Genomic DNA, 20,011 nt, shown 5'->3' on the forward strand with positions numbered 1-20,011 from the left:
CAACTATTTGTCTCGACTCCAGGGGTGATGTTGGTGGCAAAGCCACACTTGAGATCTCGGGAGGGTCTACCTGCAGTTGCTCGACACAAAAAGGCAAAACAGGGCCCCCACACAACTCCCGAAGCTCGGGCATGATCTGTAACACCGGAGTCACAACCACATCATTGTCAAGTCGCTCAGAGGCTAATGGCGGTGAGCTGGCCCTAGCCCGAGGGGAGAAACGACCATGAAGCTCGTCTCCCTTCTCAGCGTCGAAGCTGCCATCGGGCATAACCAAAGGGTGCAACACATGAGTAGTCTGCAACACATGCGGCGTCAGGGAGAGCCCGCCCAGTGCAGCCTCAGCTCGCTCCATGAAGCTCTCCATCCGCAACATCCAACCTTTCATAGTCAATGACATCACACAGAGGCTGGACCATTTTCTCAAGCTGAAAGGAAGCCATACCAAGGAGCTCAGAGCGCAGCAGCTCGGCCTGCCTCTCCAAAGTGGGCCGCATCGAGGTATTCATCGGTGCCATTGAGCCAGCAGGAGCAGAAACGATCGATGCCAAAGAATCATGACAAAATGTCTTCGAGAGGGGCGGGGCTTCTTTCTGGACCTTGTATGGAGATGGAGCTTGTTGGTGCTCGACGGGGAGGCGGGGCAATGGCGACACAGTAGCTCTTCCCAAGGAGCTGAGGGGACGCCAGGCATTGCGGCACTCATGCGCTTGATGACCGTTCTCAAGGCATCGATAACATCTAAAAGGATCTCGACAATCCGCTGCACGGTGTCCAGGAAAGAGACATCTACAACATCTATCATGAAGCCAAGCAGGGACGGGACGGGGAGCCAAAGTAGGGGCTTGTGACGCCTGGCATTGCACATCGCGCCGCGGGAGCACCTTCTGCCAACCTCCGAATGTATCCGCTTCACATGCCACGTCCTGCCGAGCAGCCGAAACCGAGGATTTGGTAGCCGGCGGTGGCGTCCGTTGGGCCAGCTCATCATCATCGTCGTCGTCTTCTTCGCCGTCAGTAAGGGAGCTCCACGAAACAGGTAGCTCTGAGTCAAGACCCGTCGTAGTATGGACAAGAGCCGAGGACGGCGCCGTTTCCACAGGAGCCGTGGACAGCGCTTCAGCAGCAGGAGTTGTGGTTGTGGGCGGCGCTTCAGCAGCAGCAGCCGGGGGGACGGGGCTTCCACAGGAGTCAAGTAGGACGTAGCAGCACCTACAGGAGTAGGGGATGGCGCGCCCACAGCAGCAGTCGAGGTTGACGGTGCGTCGCTGACAGAAGCAGCGTCAGCAGAGGCCGGGGACGGGGACGGGAGACACCCAAGCGGCAGCAGCGGTGAGGACCCGGCTTGGGGGGGCCGAGCTATGCACTGTCGGAGATGCAGCCACAACCAGAAGCGGGACAAATGGCCACCAGCGGCCGGGGCAGCCTTGCGGGAGGCCAGGGCAGCCGCGGCCAGCACTGCAGCGGAGGTGGCTGACCCTGACGGAGCAGCCGACATCGTTGATGCAGATGCAGGCCGCTTGCTCGGTAACGGCGGGACGACGCTTGGCCTGAAGCCTGCGGGCAGCAGCGTGCCAGCCGGGACGCAGGGCGGCGGCCGGCCGTCGAGGGCCTCGGGGAGCGCTCGGCGGATGGAGCTCCCGCCATGGCCGACGCCGCGGACGCAGGCTTGGAGCACGGTCGTGGAGGCATGGCGTCGGATGGAGTGAAGCTTCGCAGGGGAGAAAGAGAAGGTGGAGGGGATCCCGGATCCGATCTCAGCTCAAGCAGAGGAGGCCGGAGGCGGTAGATCGGGCGGCGCCGCCGCGAGCGCTCACCCGCCGGGAGCGCGAGCGCGAGAGCCTCTCATGTCCTTGGTCGAACGCTCCGCTTGATGATGCTTTCCAGCATACGGAGTCTGAAAACTTCTCATTAACTGAACCACATCACATCACAACTGTGTGAAGCTTTATATAACCAAGGGATTTATATTAAAAACGATTCACTCCACCCAGCTTTTCCATAACCCAATTGATCTTATTTATCATTGCATGCATACATTGTAGGAGTAGCATGTAGGAGATATGATCACAGTTCTCCCGTGCGATCTTGAGGAAGAAAACATCGTTTAATAGGCCTACGTATATGGCAGCATCGGCCGAGAGGATACGCACGTACGTGTATGTAAAAACAGGAAACAAAACAGACATTGCGATTTGCAAATGCCCGCAGCGGCGTTGCGCGCGCACGCGCAGCCAATTATTCAGCGACGATGGATCGGCGCGGTTAACTTAGGAGTCTGACCATGTGACGGCCACTTCGCCGACGATGGTGCCGAGCCCGAGCGCGTTCCACACGCCTCTGGAGGTGTTCACGACGTTGTTCTTGCAGCCGTGCGCGGTGTCGCACTCGTCCACCACCGTGGCCAGCACGCTCTGCCCGTTGTCCGCCCTCGTGATGCGGATCGTCCTGAAGCACCGGATCCCGCCCTCGTACCACTCCGTGGACAGCGCCGCCAGCATGTCGTCGTCGCTGTGGTACTTGCCGTCGCACTCCGCCGGCGGGCCGCCGTCCTCGCCGCGCTCGAACCCGTTGACCGACATCACCGCCGGCATGCCAAAGACCTTAGACGCCGCCACGGCCGACGACGAGCGGGCCACGGTGCCGGTTGACGCCTGCAGTAGTAGGACCACGAGCACGCCCAGGGCTGCGAGGCTAGCGTGCTCCATTTCTAAGCCTAAGTAAGCTCCTGTCCTGCTTCGGCTGCCTTGCATGCGCTAGACTTGCTCGTGGGGTGCTTATGGCGTTTGATTCGAGCGGTTTATATAGACAACTATCGCTGTCTCTTATTTTGTTCTTGTTTCAGAACTGCGTCACTGCTTATTCGGTCATTCCATTTCTTTCGGCAAACACGATACCCTCAGATGGGTGTGCTTGATATTATGGGACTAATTAACGGATTGTTTTGGGGACACTTGTGCTTGCGTACAAACGATGCGTTTGGATTTGATGGTGTCTCCGAGTGTTACAGCGGTAACACCGAGCGAATGGCACCTTAGCAGGTTGCTCGTGGCGGAGTTGAGAATGATTCTATTACCACATGTAAAACAAAACAATTTCAAGCTAGCTAATTGATTACGCATCTGAAAGTTACTCCTAGAACGAGCATCAGTACTGGAGTACAATTTTACTCAATGCGTGTCAGAGTTGATTGCGATTCTAACTTTGTGTAAAATAAAACGATTTCAAGATAGATATTGAGTAGGAGGATTTTTGGTTCCCAGGGGTCAAAATTACGGAAAATTTGAAAATAGACTTTTAAGTTAAAAAAAGAAAAATACTACAAATATACTCCCTCCCATCCAAAATGTGTCGATGTTTTAAACCGGGGTTAGTTCAAAACTGCAGCAGTTATTATGAATCAAAGGTAGTACTTTTTAAAGGAGAAAACACATGCCTATGGGTGTATACTATATATTGTCAGATTTTATGGGTCTCTACCCACTAAATCTTGTACCTAATACCAATTAAAAATAAATAAATCTCAAAGGCCCATTTGACTTATGCGGCAAGTTTAGAACCATGCTACTAGTTAAAAAAAAGAGTATCACCAATATAAAAGATGAGGTGTTCTACTACTTCTTGTAACATGAGGAAAGAGAGGAACAATGCGAGCTCACTCACCCACCTCATGACATGCGCCGCTTCGATTCACTTTTCAGGGATCAAGTTCGAGTTCGGGCAAATGTTATGCGACTTGTTAGAAGAACTAAATTTTTGCTGGGCACTGCACTACTAAGACAATTCTGACAACTCTAGGTGCAAGTGTCAAGACTCGAGCTCGTTGTTGACACGTTTTTTTTTGCTTCCACAGATCTATTACACCAGTGTAGTTGCATCTCCTCACTCTCTCATGAGTCTTCTCTAAGCGGAGGGGGGAGAGAGAGAGAAAGAGTCTACACTTAATACACAACAGTATACAGAACATACACCATCCAAGTTCCTTGCGCTCTACTTCCCCGACGACCTCATCCTCGCAACTACATGCACAACTGTTTGGGAGAGCAGGCCAACGAAACCGCACCCCTTGAGAAGTTGCACCGCGTGAAGGGCGATAATGTTTTTGGGGAGCCTCTCGGCATGATGCTCGCTCTTGATCAAATACATCCTCGGTGACCACCTGCTTCCACTATTTCTCTACAGTGGATGACCACCTCATCTACACCACCATGGACGATGATGTTGTTGCATGAGAGTTTTCGATGAACTCATATGTTCTAAACCTTTCTCTATTGACATGTGCATTTGTCCATATGCGTATGTGATAGATGTACCTAGTATGCCATGTGCGATTTGCCATATCAGTAACCTTCTAACGATGCTAATTAGGTTTAAGCTTAACCAAAAATTGCCTAGTTTCCTTACAATCTAAAAACATACTCCCTTCGTTCTTTGATATAAGGTGTATAGATTTTTTAGAAAAAGTTCGAAATGTAAGGTGTCTTGCATTGCACCACTCGTTTGAATATTTTTTTTAGGGATTTGATTACATTTACTTATATTAGGCAAACTCCTCTATTTTCTCATGTCAATTAGTCAGGTGTAATCTCGCCCAAAACTTGTGAAATTTTCACTCCACGTGTGTTCTTTAATTTTCATACCAAAAACTATACACCATATATTTAGAAACGGAGGGAGTATATGTTTAGACAATTTCCATTGATCGACTTTCTACTGCTCTGAAGCTGAGATCGTAAAGGGTTCTCACTTCAAAAGGCAGCAGACCAAAAACATCTTGTCGCTCACTGCTATGAATGTGACTAGGTTTTGGCTAGGCCTCCTAGGGGCCCACTTACTCTTGAACAGGGAAAGCATTCTTGGAGGCCAATGTAATCTGCGGGTGTCGTCATAAATTTGTTGGGTGAAAGGTTGGTAAAGAAATATGGGATGTACTTGAATCCAAATTCGGCACCACCGATGTTGCTGGTGTACGATATGGCATAGATCAGTTCAATGAATATAGAATGATTGAAAACCGTTCTGTGGTACAACAAGCTAATGAGTTGCAGTGGATGATTGTGACGCTCCCGATTTGACCGTACACTAATCATACACGCAAACGTGTACGATCAAGATCAGGGACTCACGGGAAGATATCACAACACAACTCTACAAATAAAATAAGTCATACAAGCATCATATTAAAAGCCAGGGGCCTCGAGGGCTCGAATACAAGAGCTCAATCATAGACGAGTCAGCGGAAGCAACAATATCTGAGTACAGACATAAGTTAAACAAGTTTGCCTTAAGAAGGCTAGCACAAACTGGGATACAGATCGAAAGAGGCGCATGCCTCCTGCCTGGGATCCTCATAACTACTCCTGGTCGTCGTCAGCGGGCAGCACGTAGTAGTAGGCACCTCCGGTGTAGTAGGAGTCGTCGTCGACGGTGGCGTCTGACTCCTGGGCTCCAGCATCTGGTTACGACAACCAGGTAGAAAGGATAGAGGGAAGAGAAGGAGAAAGCAACCGTGAGTACTCATCCAAAGTACTCGCAAGCAAGGAGCTACACTACATATGTATGCATTGGTATCAACTGGAATAAGGCTATTATATGTGGACTGAACTGCAGAAAGCCGGGATAAGGGGGGATAGCTAGTCCTTTCGAAGACTACGCTTCTGGCAGCCTCCGTCTTGCAGCATGTAGAAGAGAGTAGACTGAAGACCTCCAAGTAGCATCGTATAGCATAATCCTAACCGATGATCCTCCCCTCGTCGCCCTGTGAGAGAGAGATCACCGATTGTATCTGGCACTTGGAAGAGTGTGTTTTATTAAGTATCCGGTTCTAGTTGTCATAAGGTCAAGGTACAACTCCGGGTCATCCTTTTACCGAGAGACGTGGCTATTCGAATAGATCAACTTCCCTGCAGGGGTGCACCACATAACCCAGTATTTTCATCCGAGTTACGGATTATTTTATATGAATTTACAAAGCTTTAAACATATTTTGAATTTACAGAATTCTTTTAATTCGAAATAAAACAGCAAAAATACTTTTGTCACGTTGTGTATTCTAGCTGTAGTATATGATAGTGGGCCAGAGGGGTTGGGTTGACCTAGTCAAATATTTTGACTAGTCAACATATGAACAATGTAGGGGCCACATGTCATTGACTTAGACCTTTTTTAAAAAAAATATTTTTCTTTAAACTAACCTTGAATCTACATGTCATCTACTATTAGACTAACTTACCACTAACTTTAATCCTAAGACATACTAGTTAAACAAGGGCCGGCCACACACGGCTGTTGCATAGCCGGCCACACACATACAGCCCCCACACAGAAGAGATTAAAACTGTATTCTGCTAACAAAAGATAGCTTTTTGTGATTTTCATAGTATTCAATACATGCATCAAATAGATTTGGTTTCAGTGGGATAAAATGAAGTATGTCAAGTATACTACCTTCACATAATAATTTTGCTCCTGTTAACAGTCGCTTAGGCGCTGTTTAGGAGCTGTCTAGAGGGTTAGTTATTGTAGAAATTGAAAAGCTAGCTAGCTAGCGCTACAGTAACTGAAGGTTCCTGTAGCAGCAACAACACAGGCAGAGCAGCAAGATGCAGTAGCAGCTAATGGCAGCAGGAGCAACGCAGTCAACAGCGGCAAGTAGCAGCGGAGCCGCAAAGCAGAGCAGCAGCGGACGCGGCAGTAGGCAGGCGTGAGCGAGCCTAGGCGCGCGCGGGCACGAGCGACTACGGAGAGGCAGCAACACAGACGAGCAGGGGTGCGGCTGAAGTGGTGCGTGGGGCGCAGCTTCGAGGAGGCAGGGCGCAGGCAGATGTGTGGCGCGCGTGCGGTGCGTGGACGGGGGCATGCACGGGGAGGCCATAGGCGTACGAGAGCACCGCAGAGGCGCGCGAGGCTGCAACTACATAGTACACACAGGTGATGTGAACGTGAAGCTTCGGCCTCGGCGAGCAACGACGCGCGGGGGCACGGTTTGAATCCGGGAATGGGGGGGGGATCGGAGGAGGAGCTCACCGCGAGCTCGAAGATGTGGTCGGGGAGGCTGGAGGTGGACCGGAGCCGCGACAAACGACGTCGGACACCGGCGATGTACCGACGAAGATATGCTCGATGTCGAGCGTACCAGCCCTCCTAGCTCGAGCCCTTAGGCGAGGGCGAAGGAGAAGACGATGGAGGAGCTCCTGGACGTCTTGGCGCGATGAGGTGAGGCCGGTGGCCACGGGATCGAGAAGGCAGCAGCAACCGTGGTCTTGGGTGTGAACGAAATCGAGAGGCGGAGAAGGAGACGAGGGTGATGGGCGTTAGGGTTTGCCAGGGGGTCGCGGGCGTCGGACTTAACAGCTAGGGAGGGCCGCGGGATGGCCGGCACCTGGCCGGGCGCACCCATGGCCGTGGGATGGCTGCCACGGCCTCCCCTGCCTCCTGTAGCGGTAGGTAGAAGGAGCTGCGGGTGGGCTGGTGCTGTTTTTCTAAATGGGCCAAGGGGCCCCGTAGATTAGGTTTCTTTTCTTTTTATTAGTAGGTTCCCCTTTTTCTTTTCTGTTTTCTTAGTTACTATTGTTTTCTATTTAGTTTAGGTACTAGATGATTTCAGTTCATTGTGCAAACTATCACATAAATTCTAGGCAATATTTTGGGCTATTCCAACAAGTGTCAAATATTTTTGGAATGTTTACAGATTTATTTAAATTAGATTATTTCAATAAAAGCTTATGAGTCCGTTTTAAAATGTTTAGTGGCACTTGTATATTTCGAAAAATTCTAATTCTTATATGAAAATTTGCTAGTGAATATTTGTAGCCCAACCTACATTTTTATTTTACCTTTTGAAACATTTAAATTTTCAAGTTGCATCCAAATTTGAATTCGAACTGGTTTTCGATAAGAGTCGATTAAGCTTAATAAAAAAAGGTGACTTGGCATCATTTGTCAGGGTTTACTGTAGCTTAATTATTGGGGTGTTACAATGATAAAGGAACTTGAGCTCCTTAAGTATATATTACTCGACAAGTTTGTTGCTGGGAGCACTGCTAGTAAGCTTTCTCTTCCATGGAGTAGATTTTTTATACGTCTCCAACGTATTTATAATTTTTGATTGTTCCATGCTATTATATTATCTGTTTTGGATGTTTTATATGCATTAATATGCTATTTTATATGATTTTTGTGACTAACCAATTAACCTAGAGCCCAGTGCCAGTTTCTGTTTTTTTTCCTTATTTTAGAGTTACGTAGAAAAGGAATACCAAACGAAATAAAACTTTCGCGGTGATTTTTCTTGGACTAGAAGACACCTAGGAGACTTGGAGTGCAAGTCAGAAGAGCCACGAGGCGGCCACAAGGGTGGAGGGCACGCCCACCGACCTTGTGGGCCCCTCGGTGACCCCCTGACCCAGCTCTTCTTCCTATATATTCTCAAATATCCTGAAAACTTCCAGGGGAGCCACGAAACCACTTCTCCACCACCGCAACCTTCTGTATCCGTGAGATCCCATCTTGGGGCCTTTTTCGGCATCCTGCGGAGGGGGATTCGATCACTGAGGGCTTCTACATCAACACCATTGCCTCTCCGATGAAGCGTGAGTAGTTTACCTCAGACCTACGGGTCCATAGCTAGTAGCTAGATGGATTCTTCTCTCTCTTTGATTCTCAATACAAAGTTCTCCTCGATGTTCTTGGAGATCTATTCGATGTAATACTCTTTTGCGGTGTGTTTGCCGAGATCCGATGAATTGTGGATTTATGATCAGCTTATCTATGAATATTATTTGAATCTCGTCTGAATTCTTTTATGCATGATTTGATATCTTTGCAAGTCTCATCGAACTATCGATTTGGTTTGGCCAACTAGATTGGTTTTTCTTGCAATGGGAGAAGTGCTTAGCCTTTTGTTCAATCTTGCAGTGTCCTTTCCCAGTGACAATAGGGACAGCAAGGCATGTATTGTATTGTTGCCATCGAGGATAACAAGATGGGGTTTTCATGATATTGCTTGAGTTAATTCCTCTACATCATGTCATCTTGCTTAAGGCGTTACTCCGTTCTTTATGAACTTAATACTCTAGATGCATGCTGGATAGCCGTCGATGTGTGGAGTAATAGTAGTAGATGCACAATCATTTCGGTCTACTTGACACGGACATGATGCCTATATTCATGATCATTGCCTTAGATATCGTCATAACTTTGCACTTTTCTATCAATTGCTCAGCAGTAATTTGTTCACCCACCGTAATATCTTCTATCTTAAGAGAAGCCTCTAGTGAAACATATGGCCCCCGGGTCTATTTTCCATCATATAAGTTTCCGATCTACAATTCTAGTTTCCTATTACTTTCTTTTGCAGTCTTTTACTTTCCGTTCCATAAACCAAAAAAATATTACTTTACCGTTTATCCATCTCTACCAGATCTCACGTTGCAAATAACTGTGAAGGGATTGACAACCCCTTTATCGCGTTGGGTGCAAGATTGGTGTTTGTTTGTGCGGGTATTCGGTGGCTTGCGCGTTGTCTCCTACTGGATTGATACCTTGGTTCTCAAAACCGAGGGAAATACTTATGCTACTTTGCCGCATCACCCTTTCCTCTTCAAAAGAAAAAACAACGCAAGCTCAAGAGGTAGCAAGAAGGATTTTTGGCGCCGTTGCTAGGGAGATCTACGCCAAGCCAAGACATACCAAGCACCCATCATAAATTCTCATCTCTTGCATTACATTATTCGCGATTCGCCTCTCGTTTTCCTCTCCCCCACTTCTAAAATGATTTTCGAAAAGATTTGCTTTTTCTTCGCCCTTCTTCTCGTTCGATCTTATGTCTGTGTTGCCATGTGCCTTCCATTTGCTTGCATCTTATCTTTCTAAAATTCTATTGATATGGATCCTCATCCACTTGCTAATCTTTTTAAAAGATCCAATTATGATGAACCAATTGCTAGTGAGTTGAGTGCACTAGATTATCTTTATGAGGTTTTGCTTGAAATTCGTGAATCTGAAAATATGATGAACTATTGAAAGAAGAAATTTATGAAGTGATTCACGATAGCTCCATGAATGAAAACATGATTGCAATGATATTATTATAAATTATATTAATGTCAATTGTGTGAATGATATGCAAAACCCTAAGCTTGGGGATGCTAGTTTTGCTATGTCCACTACTTGTTACAATGATCATGATTGGGGTGATTCTTCTTATAATCTTGAAAAAAATTGAGCCCCATGATGAATATGAGATTGATAATAATGTTTGCAATAATACTGAAAGTGGGTTTGGAAGAGTGTCACTTTAGATCCCACATATTTGGAGAATGTTCAATCTTATGATTTTTTTGATAAAAGTGGGTTTGAGAGGTCATGACTTTAGTTAATGTTAATCCCACTATTTTGGAAGGGTGTCAACTTCGCATGCATGTGGATCGTGTTGAGGATATGTTATGTGATAGCTATTTTGTTGAATTTGCTTATGGTCCTACATGTAATTATTATGAGAGAAGAAAATATGATTGTAGAAATTTTCATGTTACTAAATTTTACATCACTTCATGTTGAGATTGCTATTGTTTCTTTCTTCTTCCTTGCATATGGTAGTTTTTGTTTGCCTTAATAATTTGTTTGCTTATATAATTCCTATGCATAGAAAGTATGTTAGAATTAGATATGTTTGTCACATGTTTTATGATACTCTCTTTGTGATTCAACTCTTGTCTTTCGTGTGAGCATCATTAAAATTATCAATGCCTAGCTAAGGGCATTAAAACAATAGCGCTTGTTGGGAGGCAATCCATTTTTGTTTTTGCTTTTTAGGTTTTGTTTTGTAATAATTAATTCATCTAGCCTCTGGTTAGATGTGGTTTTGTGTTTTAATTAGTGTTTGTGCCAAGTAAGACCTCTGGATAGCTTACGGTGATAGTTGATTTGATCCTGCTGAAGAACAGAAACTTTTGCACCCAGAAGATTAGTTTTCATTTTAACAAAAGCGCGATAAAATACTGATTCTTTTGCAAAGGATTAATAAACTAATTTCCTAGGACTTCCTAATTTCTTAGGATTTTTGGAGTTAAAGAAGTATTCAAAATATCCAGATTGCTACAGATTGTTCTGTTTTTGACAGATTCTGTTTTTCGCGTGTTGTTTGCTTATTTTGATGAATCTATGGCTAGTATCGGGGGGTATGAACCATGGAAAAGTTGGAATACAGTAGATATTACACCAATATAAATAAAGAATGAGTTCACAACAGTATCAAAGTGGTGATTTATTTTCTTATACTAATGGAGCTTATGAGATTTTCTGTTGGAGTTTTGTGTTGTGAAGTTTTCAAGTTTTGGATAAGGATTTTATGGACTATGGAATAAGGAGTAGAAAGAGCCTAAGTTTGGGGATGCCCAAGTCACCCCAAGGTAATATTCAAGGATGTCAAAAAGCCTAAGCTTGGGGATGCCCCGGGAAGGCATCCCCTCTTTCGTCTTCATCTATCGGTAATTTTACTTGAGGCTATATTTTTATTCACCACATGATATGTGTTTTGCTTGGAGCGTCTTGTATGATTTGAGTCTTTGCTTTTTAGTTTGCCACAATCATCCTTGCTATACACACCTTTTGGGAGAGACACACATGAATCGTGATTTATTAGAATACTCTATGTGTCTCACTTATAACTTTTGAGCTAGGCAATTTTGCTCTAGTGCTTCACTTATATCTTTTTAGAGCACGGCGGTTGTTTTATTTTTATAGAAATTGATGAACTCCCATACTTCACTTATATTATTTTGAGAGTCTTTAGAATAGCATGTTAATTTTCTTTGGTTATGATTTTATTCCTAATATGATAGGCATCCAAGAGGGATATAATAAAAACTTTCATATAAAGTGCATTGAATACTATGAGAAGTTTGATTCCTTATGATTGTTTTGAGATATGAAGATGGTGATATTAGAGTCATGCTAGTAAGTAGTTGTGAATTTGAGAAATATTTGTGTTAAGGTTTGTGAGTCCCGTAGCATGCACGTATGGTGAACCGTTATGTAACGAAGTTGGAGCATGAGATGTTTTTTGATTGTCTTCCTTATGAGTGGCTGTCGGGGACGAACGATGGTCTTTTCCTACCAATCTATCCCCCTAGGAGCATGTGCGTAGTACTTTGTTTCGATGACTAATAGATTTTTGTAATAAGTATGTGAGTTCTTTATGACTAATGTTGGGTCCATGGATTATACACACTCTCACCTTTCCGTCATTGCTAGCCTCTCTAGTACCACGCAACTTTCGCCAGTACCATAAACCCACCACATATCCTTCCTCAAAACAGCCACCATACCTACCTATTATGGCATTTCCATAGCCATTCCGAGATATATTGCCATGCAACTTTCCACTGTTTCGTTTATTATGACATACATCATCATTGTCATATTGCTTTGCATGATCATGTACTTGATATCGTATTTGTGGCAAAGCCACCATTCATAATTTTTTATACATGTCACTCTTGATTCATTGCACATCCCGGTACACCGTCGGAGGCATTCACATGGAGTCATATTTTGTTCTAGTATCAAGTTGTAATTCTTGAGTTGTAAGTAAATAGAAGTGTGATGATTTTCATTATTAGAGCATTGTCCCATGTGAGGAAAAAAAGGGGAAATGCCAAAAAAATAGAAGGCCCAAAAAAGGAAGAAAGAAAAAAATGAGAGAAAAAGAGAGGAGGGACAATGTTACTATCCTTTTTGCCACACTTGTGCTTCAAAGTAGCACCATGATCTTCATGATAGAGAGTCTCCTATGTTATCATCTTCATATACTAGTGCGAATTTTTTATTATAGAACTTGGCTTGTATATTTCAATGATGGGCTTCCTCAAATGCTCTAGGTCTTCATGAGCAAGCAAGTTGGATGCACACCCACTTAGTTTTCTTTTTGAGCTTTCATAAACTTATACCTCTAGTGCATCCGTTGCATGGCAATCCCTACTCACTCACATTGATATCTATTGATGGGCATCACCATATCCCATTGATACGCCTAGTTGATGTGAGACTATCTCCTTCTTTTTTGTCTTCTCCACAACCACCGTCTATTCCACCTATAGTGTTATGTCCATGGCTCATGCTCATGTATTGCGTGAAAGTTGAAAAGGTTTGAGAACATCAAAAGTATGAAACAATTGCTTGGCTTGTCATCGGGGTTGTGCATGATTTGAATATTTTGTGTGATAAAGATGGAGCATAGCCAGACTATATGATTTTGTAGGGATAAGCTTTCTTTGGCCATGTTGTTTTGACAAGACATAAGTATTTTGTTAGTATGCTTGAAGTATTATTATTTTTATGTCAATATTAAACTTTTGTTTTGAATCTTACGGATTTGAACATTCATGCCACAATAAAGAGAATTACATGGATAAATATGTTAGGTAGCATTCCACATCAAAAATTCCGTTTTTATCATTTACCTACTCGAGGACGAGCAGGAATTAAGCTTGGGGATGCTTGATACGTCTCCAACATATCTATAATTTTTTGATTGTTCCATGCTATTATATTATCTGTTTTGGATGTTTTATATCCATTAATATGCTATTTTATATGATTTTTAGGACTAACCTATTAACCTAGAGCCTAGTGCCAGTTTCTGGTTTTACTTGTTTTAGAGTTTCGCAGAAAAGGAATACCAAACAGAGTCCAAACGGAATAAAACTTTCACGATGATTTTTTCTTGGACCAAAAGACACCCAGGAGACTTGGAGTGCAAGTCAGAACAGCCACGAGGCGGCCACAAGGATGGAGGGCGCGCCCAGGGGGTAGGGTGCGTCCCCCGACCTTGTGGGCCCCTCGGTGACTCCCTGACCTGGATCTTCCTCCTATATATTCTCAAATATCCCAAAAACTTCTAGGGGAGCCACGAAACCACTTTTCCACGGTCGCAACCTTCTGTACCCGGGAGATCCCATCTTGGGGCCTTTTCCGGCATCCTGTGGAGGGGGATTCGATCACGGAGGGCTTCTACATCAACACCATTGCCTCTCCGATGAAGCATGAGTAGTTTACCTCAGACCTACGGGTCCATAGCTAGTAGCTAGATGTATTCTTCTCTCTCTCTCTCTTTGATTCTCAATACAAAGTTCTCCTCGATGTTCTTGGAGATTCGATGTAATACTCTTTTGTGGTGTGTTTGCCGAGATCCGATGAATTGTGGATTTATGATCAGCTTATCTATGAATATTATTTGAATCTCCTTTGAATTCTTTTATGCATGATTTGATATCTTTGCAAGTCTTTTAGAACTATCGATTTGGTTTGGCCAACTAGATTGGTTTTTCTTGCAATGGGAGAAGTGCTTAGCTTTGGGTTTAATCTTGTGGTGTCCTTTCCCAGTGACAGTAGGGGCAGAAAGGCACATATTGTATTGTTTGCCATTGAGGATAACAAGATGAGTTTTTCATCATATTGCTTGAGTTAATTCCTCTACATCATGTCATCTTACTTAAGGCATTACTCCGTTCTTTATGAACTTAATACTCTAGATGCATGCTGGATAGCGGGCGATGTGTGAAGTAATAGTAGTAGATGCAGAATCGTTTCGGTCTACTTGACACGAACGTGATGCCTATATTCATGATCATTGCCTTAGATATCGTCATAACTTTGCACTTTTCCATCAATTGCTCGGCAGTAACTTGTTCACCCACCGTAATATCTTCTATCTTGAGAGAAGCCTCTAGTGAAACCTATGGCCCTATTTTCCATCATATAAGTTTCCGATCTACAATTCTAGTTTTTTGTTTACTTTCTTTCGTAACCTTTTACTTTCCGTTCGATAAACCAAAAATACCAAAAATATTACTTTACCGTTTATCCATCTCTATCAGATCTCACGTTGCAAATAACCGTGAAGGGATTAACCACCCCTTTGTCGCGTTGGGTGCAAGGTTGGTGTTTGTTTGTGCAGGTATTCGGTGGCTTGCGTGTTGTCTCTTACTAGATTGATACCTTGGTTCTCAAAACTGAGGAAATACTTACGCTACTTTGCTGCATCACCCTTTCCTCTTCAAGGGAAAAATCAACGCAATCTCAAGAGGTAGCAATTTTCCACTACTTTGAAACACCGAAGATAAGAGATGTCTATTTGTAGTCTAATTTGATCATTGGACGTTGAGGATAAGGCAATGGGAAATGACACATGAGCTAAAGGAGTGAGGGGCATTTTTATCAATGTGGCACATAAAAATACCCACAAATTCAAGAGAAAGAACAAGGTCTCCCAATACTACCAACTTCAAGAAGAAGAAGGCCCGAAAGGGGCACAACAAGGACAAGGCAAAGCATCCTTGTTGGGTTGTCATGAGACGGGTCACTGGGATCCTCAATGTGCGAACCACCATGGCTGGAAAAAGGATGCTGCATAGAGTTCAAAATCTGTCAACATGATCATTGGCAATAGTCAAGGTAGAACATCCACTAGTATAGGAACCCTTACTAGCGACGTGCATGTAAGGCTATGATGAGGGAAGAAGGAATGGGCGGGGGCCAGTCCCAGGAGAAGAAGAACACACACGCATGTGTGCGTGCGCACGCGCGCGCACACACACACGTGCAGAAAGAGAGAGGGGGAGAGGATCCTACTGCCGAGTCACCCTAGCGATCTACTTCTGAGTTGCTGCTCTCCCAAAAGCGTCTGAGAAGGGTAATGAGTGAATGTATCCCATGGGCCCGCCATATATGAGGCAAACCAGGGATCCCCTGAGGTGGCAAAAAACCTTAGGATGGATCACCTCACAGGGACCACTCTCTTTGCCGCCAGGCAGAGTGGGCACCAGAACAGATCTCGTCGATGATCCCCTAGATCTTCGGCGACCACATCAATAAACGATGCAGTACTTTACGAGTTTTCTTAGCAAAACCAAGGCATGTTTCATGTTCTAGAAAAAGTAGTTTAGTGTTCTCAAAAGAAAAGAAAAAAAGGCAGTTTGATGTCCTCAAAAAAGAAAAGACAAGGCAAGTTGTAGAGCTTTCCTGCCTTTTTTTTGACAAATACCATAGATAATTTTCTTAGAAACGCTTGTAACTGTATTCCTACTCAAAACCATAATAGATACATTGATTTCGATCCAATATCCAAAAAATTACAAAGTAACAGTCAAAACTAAGAATGATAATAAAATCTCTTGGAGACATCTTCTCCATGGTATCAATCGTTGCAAGATAAACTACCGTCAAGACTAAAGTGAAGAGACTGCAATTGGACCGGAGCAGCGCTATAGCTATTCGTTCGCCTGCATGAACTCGCCAACCCCAAAAGACGGGAAGCCATGAGCAGTGAATGTGCCTTAGCCGGGATGATCCCATAGAAGTGCAATGTCGCCGAACCACCAAAACTACACAAAAATTCAAATCAACAAAAGCAATATGACATAATAATATGAACTTATCAGATCCGAATAATCGTCTCTATGAGGACATAGAATTGTCTGTCTTCATAACACCATCACTATGAAACACGAGTAGTTTTTATTCATAAAAAAGAAACTGGAAGGACGCGGTGATGTGTTTGGAAAAGACGTACAAGGATTTGGTTGCCACAACCACATGTAGTTTCTAAACACTCATCGTATCCGAAACTTCCGGAAAGGACAACAATCAGAGCGTTCCCGGAGGAGAAGACAAGGCTTCTGGAAATAATACCAATAATAGTGCTCCCGAAGAAGATTGGGCTCTCGGGAAGCGCATAGACATGTGTGTTTCCGGGAAGGACAACTACTCTTCAACAAAGAAGACACAGAAGTTGGCCACTAGCGCTCTCACTAAGAAGGTCGCGGCATGGGCGAACGGGTCTGGTGCTTTCACCATAGGCATCACCCTCCCTAACAAAAGGAAAGCATGCTCGTTACCTTCCCGCGAGAAAATGTTGACGTATTTGCTTGGCAACCGTCAGATAATCCCGGAGTTCCCAGGGAGGTAATCGAGCACCATCTAGCTAGCTATATCCCCGAGCGCCCGACATGTCAAACAAAAAGTGAGGAATCAAACCCCAAATCGTCAGCAATTCATCGTTGACGAAGTTGAGAAGCTGAAGAAAGCAGGAATCATCAGAGAGGTGTTGCACCCTACGTGGATAGCCAATCACGTGGTCGTTCTGAAGGCTAACGAAAACTTGAGGCGGTGCATTGACTTCAGTGATCTTAACAAGGCTTGCCCCAAGGATCGAGGATCGACCAAATCATGGATTCCACCGCTGGGTGCGACCTATTATTATTCCTCGATGCTTATTACGGATACCATAGGATCTTGATAGCACAAGAAGACGAAGAGAAGATCGTGTTCATTACTCCATCAGACGCGTCCTGTTATGTACGGATGCCTTCTGGACTAAAGAACGTCGGTTCCACCTTTCAAAGGGCTGTGCAAATCGAGTTTGGATCACAATTGCATCGCAATGTAGAAGCTTACATGGATGACACTGTCGTCAAAACCCGGCAACACTCCACTCTCATTGAGACCTGGAGGAAAATTTTGCCAACCTCCGTAGATTGAAACTGAAGCTCAAGCCAGAAAAGCGCGTTTTTGCCGTACCATCTGGAAAACGACTTGGCTTCTACATAACTCATCGTGGGATCGAAGCTAACCCAGACAAGATTGAAGCAATCGATCAGATTCAGGCACACAAGCGCGTCAGGGACATCCAGAGGTTGAACAGATGCTTGGCTGCACTCGGAAGATTCATCTCGCAGCTTGCCGAGAGAGCCTTGCCATTCTTCAAGATCTTGAGAAAAGTCGGACCCCTATAATGGACACATGAAGCGGAAGCAGCCCTCCAGGAGTTGAAGAAGCATCTCTCCTCTCCCTCAATACTGGTGGCCCCGAAGCCCAAGGTACCAACAAGGACCAACTGATAACATCAGGTTTATAGTTTATCATACATATTTAAGTTTCTAATGCAATCTTGAACCTTGTTCCACTGATCCGATCCATAAGATGAGGGGAAGGTCCTCTATGAAAGAAGGCAGCAACCTCCACAGTGCAGTCAGGAACATTGCAAATGTTAAGCAACTGAGGGTATATTATGTAATCTATCTTTCCACAGTCCCTAGCCACATCTCTAGAATCCACTTTAATTTTCCTTCCCAACATATAAATATGATTATATGAGCGACCCTATTCTTGCACATTAGTTTTACAAAATTCTTATGCACTACTTTTTCTCTCGACGCTATTCTTGCAGTACCTAGCTTTTTTCGTAGAAATCGTTTGTAGGAATATAAATTTTGCATAAATATCCTTAACTTTCACGATAGCTTTTCAGCATGGGGAGTCTGAAAACTTCTCACTGACTGAACCACATCACATCGCAACTATGTGAAGCTTTACATAACCAAGGGATTTTACTAAAGACGATTCACTCCAGTCAGCTTTTCCATAACCCAATTGATCTTATTTATCATTGCATGCATACATTATAGGAGTACTCCGTATGTAGGAGATTTGATCGCAGTTCTCCCGTGCGATCTTTTGGAAGAAAACATCGTTTATTACGCTACGTATATGGCAGCATCAGCCTAGAGGATAGGCACGTACGTGTATGTAAAAACAGGAAACAAAACAGGCATTGCGATTTGCGAATGCCCACAGCGTGCGTGCACGCGCAGCCAATTATTCAGCGACCGACGGATCGGCGCGGTTAACTCAAGAGTCTGACCATGTGACGGACACCTCGCCGACGTTGGTGTCGAGCCCGAGCGCCGCCCACACGGCTCTGGAGGTGTCCACGATGTTGTTCTTGCAGCCGTGCGCGGTGTCGCACTCGTCCACCACCGTGGCCAGCACGCTCTGCCCGTTGTCCGCCCTCGTGATGCGGATCGTCCTGAAGCACCGGATCCCGCCTTGGTACCACTCCGTGGACAGCGCCGCCAGCATGTCGTCGTCGCTGTGGTACTTGCCGTCGCACTCCGCCGGCGGGCCGCCGTCCTCGCCGCGCTCGAACCCGTTGAGTGACATCACCGCCGGCATGCCGAAGACCTTAGACGCCGACACGGCCGACGACGGGCGGGCGACGGTGCCGGTTGATGCCTGCAGTAGTAGGACCACGAGCACGCCCAGGGCTGCGAGGCTAGCGTGCGCCATTGCTTAGCCCAAGTAAGCTCCTGCTTCGGCTGCCTTGCATGCGCTAGACTTGCTCGTGGGGTGCTTATGGCGTTTGATTCGAGCGGTTTATATAGACAACCATCGCTGTCTTATTTGTTCTTGTTTTGTGCTTATTCCTTTTCTTTCGGCGAACGCGATACCCTCGATGGGTGTACTTGATATTATGGTACTAATTAACGGATTGTTTTGGGGACACTTGTGCTTGTGTACACACGATGCGTTTGGTTTTGACGGTGTCTCTAAGTGTTGCAGCGGTAATACCGAGCGAATGGCAACTGAACAGGTCGCCCGTGGAGAGTAATTATATTACCTCATGTAAAACAAAACAATTTCATTTTTTGTGAAAAAAGAAACAACTTCAAGCTAGCTAATTGATCTACGCATCTAAAAATTACTCCAACAATAAGCATCAGTACTAGCAGTATGCAACTTAGTACTACTGTAATTAATGCGTGTCAGAGTTGATTGCGATTCTAACTTTGTGTAAAACAAAACGATTTCAAGATAGACATCCAGTAGGAGGATATTTGGTTCCCAAGCTCCAGGGATTCAATATTTTGAAAAACTGAAAATAGTTTTTTATGTTAAAAAAAACTACTCCCTTCGTTCCATAATATAAGAGCACTTTTGACATTATACTATTGTAAAAAACGTTTTTATATTATGAGATGGAGAAAGTAAATATATACTCCCTCTGATCCAATGTATGTCGTTGTTTTGAACTTGGGATAGTTTAAAACTATGACACTTATTAGGGATCGGAGCTAGTACTTTTTTTTAGGAGAAAGCACATATGAAATGTATACTATATATTGTCAGATTTTTTGGGTCTTTACCCACTAAATGTTGTACCTAATACTAA

The 20,011-nt window shown here is 44.6% G+C and overlaps 3 pseudogenes; all 3 read right to left on the reverse strand.

The window, feature by feature from the left end:
* Positions 1–450: 450 nt before the first annotated feature.
* Positions 451–2,189, reverse strand: LOC147991554 (uncharacterized; annotated as a pseudogene).
* Positions 2,190–2,258: 69 nt separating this feature from the next.
* LOC147991555 (putative ripening-related protein 6 pseudogene) lies at positions 2,259–2,708 on the reverse strand (annotated as a pseudogene).
* Positions 2,709–18,448: 15,740 nt separating this feature from the next.
* LOC147991556 (putative ripening-related protein 6 pseudogene) lies at positions 18,449–19,175 on the reverse strand (annotated as a pseudogene).
* Positions 19,176–20,011: the final 836 nt, after the last annotated feature.

This window comes from Triticum urartu, chromosome 1A (genome assembly GCF_056163025.1).
Source record: "Triticum urartu cultivar PI428250 chromosome 1A, HENAU_Tu73, whole genome shotgun sequence".
Lineage (NCBI taxonomy): Eukaryota > Viridiplantae > Streptophyta > Magnoliopsida > Poales > Poaceae > Triticum > Triticum urartu.